The sequence below is a fragment of the Oreochromis aureus genome, linkage group 23, assembly GCF_013358895.1.
Source record: "Oreochromis aureus strain Israel breed Guangdong linkage group 23, ZZ_aureus, whole genome shotgun sequence".
Classification (NCBI taxonomy): domain Eukaryota; kingdom Metazoa; phylum Chordata; class Actinopteri; order Cichliformes; family Cichlidae; genus Oreochromis; species Oreochromis aureus.
Genome location: NC_052963.1, coordinates 14005305 through 14016680, shown reverse-complemented (window position 1 = coordinate 14016680; position 11376 = coordinate 14005305).

Here is an 11376-nt window from a genome sequence, read left to right as displayed (position 1 = left end):
CAGAACAGCTCAGCAATTCTCCTCTCCGGTGTTTTGCTTCAGCCCTGAAAACCTGTGTTTAAGGAACAAAATCAATTTAATCATCATGTCAAATCTCCTCAAAATCGTTGCTCCATGCAAGGTCTGGATCCTTGGAACTTCCTGGAAACAAAACCTGTGCCTTACATTTCATACTCAACTCTCCCTTTATGATCTAGTCTGTGTCATGACACAAAATAAACTTAAACAAAACAGTTATTAATCATGTGTTACCTCAGTTAATGGTAACTTAAGTTACATCAATGTTTCCCTTTTAGCATTTTATAATGTAATAATATGGTCTAACCCAAATCAATAAAACAGAAATTCACTCAAAGGAACATCAGCATCCCCAGATTTAAGTCTTCCACTTCTCCTGTTTGTCAACCTTTTATTTATTTCCCCCTTGGTCCAACCACTCACATTCACTCCCATGCATTCACACATGATATTTTTGCTGATCTGCAGCCCTCCGCGCGTCATCAGATGCTCCACATCAGCAAAATGAGCTCAATCATTCGTTTTATTTCGTTTTCCTGTTTAGGAAAATAGTTCTCTATACTTTTGACTGGATTGAATCGATACAATCCATTTTTAGACAGAGACTTGCCGCCAATCAGTCTCTGATTGTAATCAATTATAATTCTGTAAAGCCCACCTGATTTTCGTGCACTTGGTAATTTTGTCAGCGCCGTCCGTTCACTCTCTTCCAGGCCTGCTTAGAACAAAATGAAAAAGAGAGCTGATTATTAGCTCATCAAAGTACAAAACAAAATCACCTGACAGGTTTTTTCCTGAGTGCACTACTACAAAAAATTTTTGGGGCCCCTCTCAGACATATCCATGTCTTAATTAAACACCCTCTCTGGGAATAAAACAACAGCCTCAAAAATCTGAAACAATCTTAAATTTCACCCGTTCAACACACCGAAAACCTCGTCAAAAGATCAAAGACCGTTTGCACAATGTCTCCCTTCCTCACTTTGCCATGTGTTCATTCAGCACAAGATAAAGACCAATTTCAACAACGTATCATCCTTAAATTATAAATTTCCTGTCCAAATCTGCCCCTCTGAACAGACCTGACCACCGTAATCAAATATCCTGATACTTTACCATTATATATTTCTCCCAATACTCTTCATCAGCCCCGATCTCTCTTGAACTGAAAGCCTCCGACACACACGCACACAGGAAGTGTCTTTGTCACTCACTCACTCCAGCTAATTTGCATAAACCCACAGCTCAACAGCCAACTTAACAAGAGGAATACATGTTTAAACCTTATCACATTATTGAATTATTTTCATTTTCTTTCTATACTAATCACTTACTTTGATAAATCAGTGCAAGAGCACTCCTAAGTAATTACTCCTCTTTTGTTTTTGTTTTTTCCATAACTCACTCCCTTGTCATACAGCTTCGTTTGAGTTATTCCACAACTCTATTTTATCCAAGTGTGTTTTAAGTGTATTTTCTTCAACATTCACACCATTTTAACCCTCATGAAATTAGCAGGCTGATTTAATTACATACGTTTGTGTTCTTAGCCCAGTTTTAAATCATTATCTGTTCATTAATCTTCATGAGCTTATCTCTGTAAGGTTAGTGCATTTTCTGTTTGTATGTGTGATTCTTATAAATGTTTCTTTATGATCTTTGTGATCTTGTAAATGTTTCTTTTCCAGTGTTCCAAACTCCTTTTGACAGGGTGTGTTTTCTCTCTTTGGCTCATCACTGGTCATTGTGAATGACATTTCCCCTTCGTCTGTGCCCAGTGGCCTTACCTGTTAAATCCCGTCTCCTCCAGTGACTCCAAGGTCACTCCGGGACTTAGGTTCGAGCAATCGTGACTGCGCCTTGCCTTAGGTTGTCCCAGGGTTTCGAGGTGGGATCTTACCCGTCATGGGCTGTCCAGCCTTCCATGCCCGCCTACTACAGGGGCCGACTGGGCAAGAGTGTTATCAGATCTAGGGGACACACTGGTTCTGGAAATTAAAGGAGTGTAAACTGCTTTCTTTATTAAACTTTCAACAATAATTTCACATGTAACAGTTTGTGTACGTGCATTTTCAATTCATTAATGTAATTGTTAGTTCATGTATTTATTTCTCTCAGTCCGTCTCTTTTCTAAAACCTGTAATTAATATAATTTTATTACTTTATTACTTTTTCTTAAAACATGCATTAACTTCATCTTCTTAGAATTTAACTCTGTCTATTTCTCTGGGTGCTCCCCTGACATCATCAGTCACACACACCTTCCTCTCACACACACTTTTAAATATTCTAACCTCTTTCAGACGCCATGACTCGTCTCACACACACTGCCTTCTCTCTCTCAAACTTCCATTTTCCACTCACTCAGACAAATCATGCAGAGTCACTCAAATCAAATACTGACAGCATTCACACGGTTAAAATCACACAAAATACGCTTTCATACGAGTATTTTGGACATGCCTTCCATGATCAGAAAGAGCAAGTCAAAAGAAAAAAGAAAAAGAAAACTGAAACCTCTCATCGTCTCGCAGCTTCTCCCCACACACACATAACTGGAAAATAAAACACACCAACATTTATGGCTCACGAAATATACATCTATCAAAATTCAGTCATTTTCTAATCATCCACACTAATATATTCACACTGTATTTACACTCTCATAATAAGCAAAACCAACCTCTTATATACAGGCATTTAGCAAAAAGCTCAGTCCTCTCGAAAACTGAAACCACCCTCTCTGCGCGTCACTGCTGCTCATTTGCATTTACACACACAATCAGTGCACTTCCGGCTGTGCATGACTGACACAGAGACTGATCTTACTCATAGATCTCATATTTTATATTACAGACGTCTTATTAATTACAACTGCACAGATTTTTTAGGCCTTGTCGCTCCTACAAATTTCGACAAATTTATCCATAACGGTCCAACCGATAAAAGTCCCTGACTTTTTTGCGACCAATTTTAGCCAGTATTCCGTCCCTGACGGTGGCCCGATTGCTAATGCCCTAACCAAATTTATCGTAGCCAAAAAAGCGCAAATAGGGGACTTGAACCCCTAGCAATTTCGGAGTTTCCCAACCTCTCCCCCGCTGTCGACGGTACTATCCCTACTGTCCTAGTAGGTCTAAGGTCAGCGTCCTGCCTTAGCGCAAGCGTTACCAAGGAGAAAATGCGCTTCTTAACAGACGCCGCTGTCGTCCTAGGAAAATTTACAATAATTTGAAACAACAATCTACACCCGGAGCCGGATAAGATTGAGGCAGATCTCCCGTTGTGGACATAGGGGACTTGAACCCACAAAAAATGACCATCACACGTGAGACCAAATGACCAACGGGACTTGAACCCACAAAATGACCAAATTCCTATCCTTCTAAAGTTCACTTCGCAGTCCAACTGCTTTAATTCTCTTTTCATTCCTTTATTCTCATTACTCAGTACTGTCACTTATAAACTTCCTTATCATTATCATTACTTCAACCTTCAACTTTTCACCAAAATCAAAGCAGACATCTACCAGTAATTTCAGTGAGTAGACTTTCAATTTACACAGCCCAATTCGACACACTTTGGTTCATAAGATCAACAGGTGGTGCCTACCTTTTGTTATATGCCGGCTTGTCACTCACTTTGACCACTGACCAATGCCTGAGCGCCTGGCGCCTCGGACCTTTCTCCGTCCTGTCTCACTTCCCCCCTCGGACGAAGCCCCCAAATGTTAAGGTTCAAAAATATAGGAAGGAAACACAGGAGGAATGCAAGTAACCACACTGGTCCAAAGGGTAAAGACGATGATTTTAATGAAATGACACGCGTGGGAGAATGAGCGGACTCTGTAAGCAGACAGCCCCACAATCTCATCCTCCTAACATCAAAATACAGTTTTATATGCATCAGAGTATATTTAGTGACGCCCCCTCATTGCGTCATCACATACATCAGCTTCAAAACCACAAATGTTCTATTTGACAACTCAAGGCACAATTAAAAGTACACTGGCTTCCATCTTCTCCCCGGTGGTTTCCCGTAAGCCAGCTCCGCTCTCGCATCGTGCATCTACTGCTTCATCAGTCAACTTTCACCTACACCCTAACAGTGTGTGTGTGTATGTGTCTGTGCGTACACAGAGTGTGCATCTGCTCTCTGCACCTTAGTTGACCTCACTTAGGCAACCAGGCTAAGGCCATCCTGTGTTGTGATGATCTTAACTTCTATGTAAAATGTATAAAACAAATATTTCAATCTACTACAACTACTTAAAACTTAATCAAAGCTTAATCAGACGTATAAATGCATAAAAGATGATAATAGCATCATCAAAACTCTGGTTTTGGTTTCACTTTTGCAAAAGCACACCGTTTCCTGTCAGCCTGCAACTCAGCTTCTCCCCCACTGAAGACTATGTGTAAGAATATAAAACATTCAGAAACCTTTAAATTATAGATTCCACTGATTATAACTGAACCTGTAATAAACCTGTTAATATTTGATTATGATAACCCCTGTAATACAAATTATAACCTAATGCCAGCACTTCAATAAATGCTTGGATGAAATGATAATTAATGCAATGATAAAGATGATGGTTATGAACAGTAACCCTAAAATAATTCCTATAATTCTACACCTTTGATAAGATTTTTTTGATCACAAATTGTTCAATCTTGATCAAAGCTACTAATGATGAAGGTATTTGTGAACTTACAGTTACCTTTATTATGTCTGATGTTCCTGTTTGCTATCAGATAATCACATTCCCCTTGTGGGATCGTGCTGATGATATGCTGGTTTTGGAATTTCCCAACACGTCCGTTAGCCATGCAGAGCACAATGCCAGAGAGCGCCACCAGCAGGAAAATGGGAGTCTTCATTGTATGTTTACTTCATTTTCATTTCTATAGCAAAGAAAATAAACAGAGTGAGTATATGAATCAGTATTTTTTAAATTAATTTATTAACTTATTTATTTTTGTTTCCTAAATGTTAAACATGCTTACTTATTAAAGCAAAGTTCCAATACATATTTAAAACTACAAATTAGATGATGCTAATGCTCCAAACAATAACTAGCAAAGATGTCTCACCTTGTCTTCTTTTTTCAGTTAGCCAAAGAGTGATTGGTTGCCTTGAACACCCACAGTTGTTGGCAGGAGTTGGCTGAATGAGGAAGATCTTCAATGTAGGAAACTCTCTGAAAAGTCAGATTGTTTGCAGTGAGTTCATATAGTTGCCAGAGGAAAGGTCAGCACCTTCATATCCAAACCAGTTTGAATGAATTCTGTCTAAACAGAAATCAGTTAAAGCTTGCACTATGTGAGCTATGCAAGTAAATATGTAAAAATATCCATATTATAAGAGATCACAAAATCAAGATCAAGTCATGTAATGCTGTCCGTATTTGGAAGTCTTGGTATATACGGATATATTGATATCCTTATAACTGTAGTTATTTTAGATTTTCTTACGTGACATTTCTGCATTACACTTTCCTTCAGTCATCTTGACAGATATGACAGATATGCAATCTTCAAAAATTTCACAAAAGCTTTTTCCCCACATTGTTTTTCTCTTGGTTTTATTTGAGGATTCTCCTGCGTTGAAACTCGACTGGAAAACTAAAAGAGGAAAACAGAAACGCACTTTGGATTAAGAATTTAGTGCAGCTAAAGCTATAATATTGCAGTGAATATCAAATATGTCCAAAAGGTTAAAGTGGCATTCAGCAGGTAGGTAAGTGTAAGTGAAAGTGGTGCAACGAGGGCAAAAGAATTACTCCGTCACAATAATTTGTTTTGTAATTTAATCCATCCATTTTCTTTCGCTTATCCATGACTGGGTCGCAGGGGCAGCAGGCTAAGCAGAGAAGGCCAGACCTCCTTCTCCATCACTACCGAGTGAAAGAGAGGTCACTACCCAAGGCTCGTTACTATTGGTGAGGGTAAGGATGTAGATCACCACGACGGACCGGTACAGTGTCTCCAGTCCATGTCTGCACCCGCAGCACCAATCAGTCTGTCGATCTCCCGATTCCTTCTCTCATCACTCGTGAACAAGACTCAGAGATTTGTAATTTAACAAAAGTAGTTATTTGTTTATCAGAACGTGTCTTCCATGTCACACCTTATTCTTTCTTTCCTGCCTTGAATGGAAACTCACTTTGTGAAGCTGTTTGGGAGATTGTTAAACTTCATTTATATAGAGTGGCCTTATCATTTAGCCAGCTCTTTGAAACAAAGCAGGTTCAGGCCTGTTGCTGTAATTTTACAAAGTGCTGAGGTTTAGGATCAATATCCAACTGTCATTTTAAACTGGACTGATTCATATAATACATGTTAAAAAAAAACCTTTGAAAGCATCAGTGTAAAAAGTTTTGGAATAGAAACTAATGAAGTTTTGATATTTTAATAGGTTAAAAATAAAATCAAAATCTGTAATAAATAGTCTGGAATTTTTTTTCCTTCTTCACAGTTTGAACTGTATTTATTATTTTTACTGTGCTGCACTTTTCACTTCACAACAGTTTCTTATATGATCTTATACTGTTCTACTAAAAGGAGATTCAGATTTGTCACTGTTGACTTTCTGTGCTTAAAACCTTGTACACAGTGAGCTCTAAATGGTCTGAAACTCTAAAACTTGAGTCTAAAAGGAAGCATGTTTATTTTGAAAGCCTCGCAGATGCACATTTGGAGGATTCTTTTAGTGCTGACTTTATTTAACAGCTACTTTTCACACTTATTGTGTGTGTACTGTCCTTACTGCTGTGAGATTATGTGTCTATGTGCTAAGTTTAAATCAGCTCATATATTTTGACACTGTGATGTTCTGACAGCTCTAATGATGCAATGTAAAGACTGCAGGTTGTTGGAGAGTGACTGAAAGTGAAGCACCCCTTCAGTCCCAATACTGTGTGTGTGTTTGTGTGTTAGCTGTCACAGGTAAATATTATCTTCATATAAGTCAAAGCGGTGTTAGCACTAACATTGATTTTATTGTACTAATATTGCCAAACTACTACAGTGAGTTTATGCACCTGTGACTTATTGCTTTGTGACGGACAAGCACAGTTTTAAAATCTGAGGCTAGATCTTAACAGACACAGTGTCTAAGAAATATACAATTTTCTTTCTTGTTATTATATGTTATATATAAAATATATATAACTTGTTACATATAATGACAAAATTTTGTTTTGTATGTGCCATTATGATAGATTCATCCTCAGGTATCAGAATGCTCATATCTGAAAGTAAACTCTGATATAAATCCCTGACAAGGATTATCACTAAATAAAAGATCACCCCAAAATGATCAAATATATAAAGACACTCTCCAGAAGAAGAAGTTAAAAGGATTTTACTTATTGTACAACCAATATCTTCACAGGAATTACAAATTCTGCAGACATATTATTGGCTCACTGACAGTGTTGGGAAGGTTACTTTTAAAATGTATTCCACTACAGAATACTGAATACATGCCCCAAAATGTATTCTGTAACGTATTCCGTTACGTTACTCAATGAGAGTAACGTATTCTGAATACTTTGGAGTACTTAATATATTATCATGCTGTTTACAACTACATGAATGTCCTACTGCTGTGATTTATTACTGTTACTGAAGGTCCGCGGCTCCGAAACGTAGTAAAGGGACCTCTGGCTAATACGTCGGGTTCGTGTCGGGCTGGTAGCCGAAAACTAGCTTTACTTTGTTGTCTGGGTCAACTTTGCTTGCGGAGACAGAGAGGCGTTGAAAAGGCTTCTCCAACGGAACTTATTTTTTTCCGGAGGAAAACACGAACACAGTGTACAGTTGAGTCTTAATAGCTTACTTACAAATGGGCTCCTCAGGCACTCTTCTTGGCTGCAGTGGTTATTATTATATTTACATGCTTCCAGCTCCCGTTTTTGCTCCGTGACAGCTCGGACTTTTCCTTTCTCTCCTCCCTCGCTCACAGACACATAACGGGTATGGCAGTCCATTCTCCCTGCAGCACGGACTACACTGCCCATCAGGCTACATGCTTTAGAGCTATGCCTGTAGCATTCTGCCTTTTAGCTTAGCACAACAACAACAACAAAAAAGCGCTCTCTCACCCAGGAAACACGCAGAGAGAGAGCGCGTCACCCTGTAACCATGGCAACCGTAACGCTGCCGCCTGGAACAACAGAACGTAGCTGTCAAACAAACCCAAACAATCCTGACCCGCGACAATATGAAACAGGGAAGTACCGCCGTGTATTCCATTTATTTCAACAAAGTAACTGTATTCTGAATACCACCTTTTTAAACGGTAACTGTAACGGAATACAGTTACTCATATTTTGTATTCTGAATACGTAACGGCGGTACATGTATTCCGTTACTCCCCAACACTGCTCACTGAATAACTCTCACGCAGACGTGTCTGCTGCTTATCTTTGTTCAAACATGATGTTTCGTCTTCTCTTGAAATCACATTAGTCATCTTTCTGGCATCAGTTTGACCACTGAAGAACATACATGATTTATCTAACATGAAAAAGCCTGTATTATGCCTGTGTCACTGTACCACGAAGACAGTGACTGCAACTCTGTGCTTGCAAAATAGAAGAAATAAGACGACCAGCAAATACATAAAAGTTGGTAAAAGTGATCCCAGTTTAGTTTCTTGTCTGCTAGGTTCTCTTTTCTAACTGAAACTTGTAGTATATTAACATAATGATAAAATAATGTCAGTAGATGGGACCACAAACTGTAGTTTAACTTTTTTTAAAAAAATTCTAATTATCCTCAGCTTGAATCAGACCAAAAAGAAGGAAAAGTAAAAAAAAAAAAAAAAACTTCTATTGCCTTCATTGTAGAGGGTGACTTTGCCTCTAAACAGGAAAATGTGTACAGTCAGGGGTTAAAGTCGGATTCAGCAGGTGTGGGAACCCTAACATTACAGAACATTTTAAAATATGAAAAAAAATAATTTCACATGTATGGACTCATTGTCCAATTTAAAAACATGAGGACTTACATGTAAGATTTAAATTTCTAGCTGGATGACAAAGTACCACAACTGCAACTTATGGACACCTGGAGTCGTTCTGTTGTTGTGGCAAAAACTAAAACAAAACAAAACTGTGACAAGAATAAGGACCCACACACACAGCGTTGCACGTTGCTATGCGTTTTATTGATTATAAGCTTTGCCACACTCTGTTTCCAGCTGCCACACTGCTCTCCCCTCTGGTCCCAGCAACATCCTTAAAAGGGGAGACATGATTCGATGATGGAGGACATGAAACTCAGTATAGCGCCACTTCGACAGCCCCTGTCAATAACAGAACATTGACCAATCAGCTGAAGGAAGAACAATCTGATATAAATTTGTACTTGCAAGTTGAAACTCAAGAACAAGCTGGGAAACGCAGAGTTTTAAACGTAGTGTTTTGCTTTCTGTAAACAGACCTTAACAAAAAAATGTGTAACTTGTGTTATTTTTTGCAAAAACAAATCTTTTTTACACACAAACAAATTCTCATCTATAGATGCACAAACATAAAACTTTCAGATACTCAGTGTCTTTTACCAACTTTTATGTAATTGCTGGTCGTCTTATTTCTTCTGTTTTGCAAGCACAGTGTTACAGTCATTGTCTTCGTGGTACAGTGACACAGGCATAATACAGGCTTTTTCATGTAAGATAAAGCATGTATGTTCTTCAGTGGTCAAACTGAAGCCAAAAACATGACTAATGTGATTTGAAGAGAAAATAAAACATCATGTTTGAACAAAGGAGCAGGCACGTCTGCGTGAGAGTTATTCGGGTTCAGTGAGCCAATAATATGTCTGCAGAATTTGCAATTCTTGCGAAGGTAATGGTTGTACAATAAATAAAATAAAAAGTTCTTCTGCTTCTGGAGAGTGTCGTTATATATTTGGTCATTTTGAGGTGATCCCAAGATGTGCACAGATCTGTGTTTATACTTCCGTTTTACTTTTGTATCACCTTTCGCTTGAATTTAATAAAACTTAAGCAGGCCCTTTTGCTGAAAGAAGAAACATATTTTCATCTCTTTCCTTCCTGATATTTCCAGAGTTTATATAATAAAGTTCAGAGCACTGGAACAGAAATATTAACTAATTTAGTGGTAATCCTAGTCGGGGATATATATCAGAGTTTACTTTCAGATATCAGCATTGTGATACCTGAGGATGAATCAGTCATAATGGCACATACAAAACAATAACTTCCTGTGTTTTAATTGCTTGAAATCTGATGGTTAGAGACACTTAGTTATTCATTCAATCAGGGCCATCATCGGTGTGTGTGTGTGTGTGTGTGTGTGTGTGTGTGTGTGTGTGTGTGTGTGTGTGTGTGTGTGTGTGTGTGTGTGTGTGTGTGTGTGTGTGAGGTGGCACTGTCCATCAGAAATCTTGAACTTCTCTGCTCATGTTCTACATAACTGATTCAAGCTGAATACATGTATTAGAATTAAAGCTTAGACAAAGAAATTCAATTTTTATTCCCATCTACTGACATTATTTTATTATGTTAATATAGCACAAGGTTCAGTTTGCTTAGCATAAAATCAGTAATGTCCTCCAAAGAGCTTCATTTTACTTTCTTTCTTGAATTTATTTCAGAGCCTGTGCTTTTTTAATTTTACTCAAGTAAAGAAGTTGAATCAGTACTTCAGCCTTTACTGGAGTATTTTTTTAACACTAATATCTCTACTTATACTTAAGTACAGAACGTCTGTACCTTTGCCACCTCTGGCAGACAGATGACAGACGATGAAGACATAAATGGAAGAATCAAGTAACTTTTGTGTCATTTAACATTACATGTCTGTTACTTACCGTATTTGTCGGACCATAAGATGCTCGGGAGTATAAAGCACACTGTTGATTTTTTGAGAAAGTTAAAGGATTTTAAGTGCACCTTATAGTCCAAAAATATGGTATTATAGTAGAACTTTATGGAGGCAAACCTGAGCACAGCATTTATTTGGATACAAAAAGAGATCTATAATATTCACACTGTAAAGCTAATATTCAATAGTAGTTGTTCTGTGAATAATTGATTGTGCCTTAAACAATATTTTGATATGAAGACAAATATCCAACAAAGGCAGTACCATTTTTTAAATTGTTGATGATGGACTAAAGGAGAAAAATGCATTGATATGATTTTATTATGTTAATTTATTATTTTTTTGATAATGTTATAAATTCAAGCAATATGTGTGCATTGAACCCAGAGAGAAAACACTGAGAACAGCTGTACACAAACTACCACGCGCCAACTCAAACAAATACTTTAGTATATAATGCAATACATTAAAGTCCTGGTTTCTCTTTACATGCACAC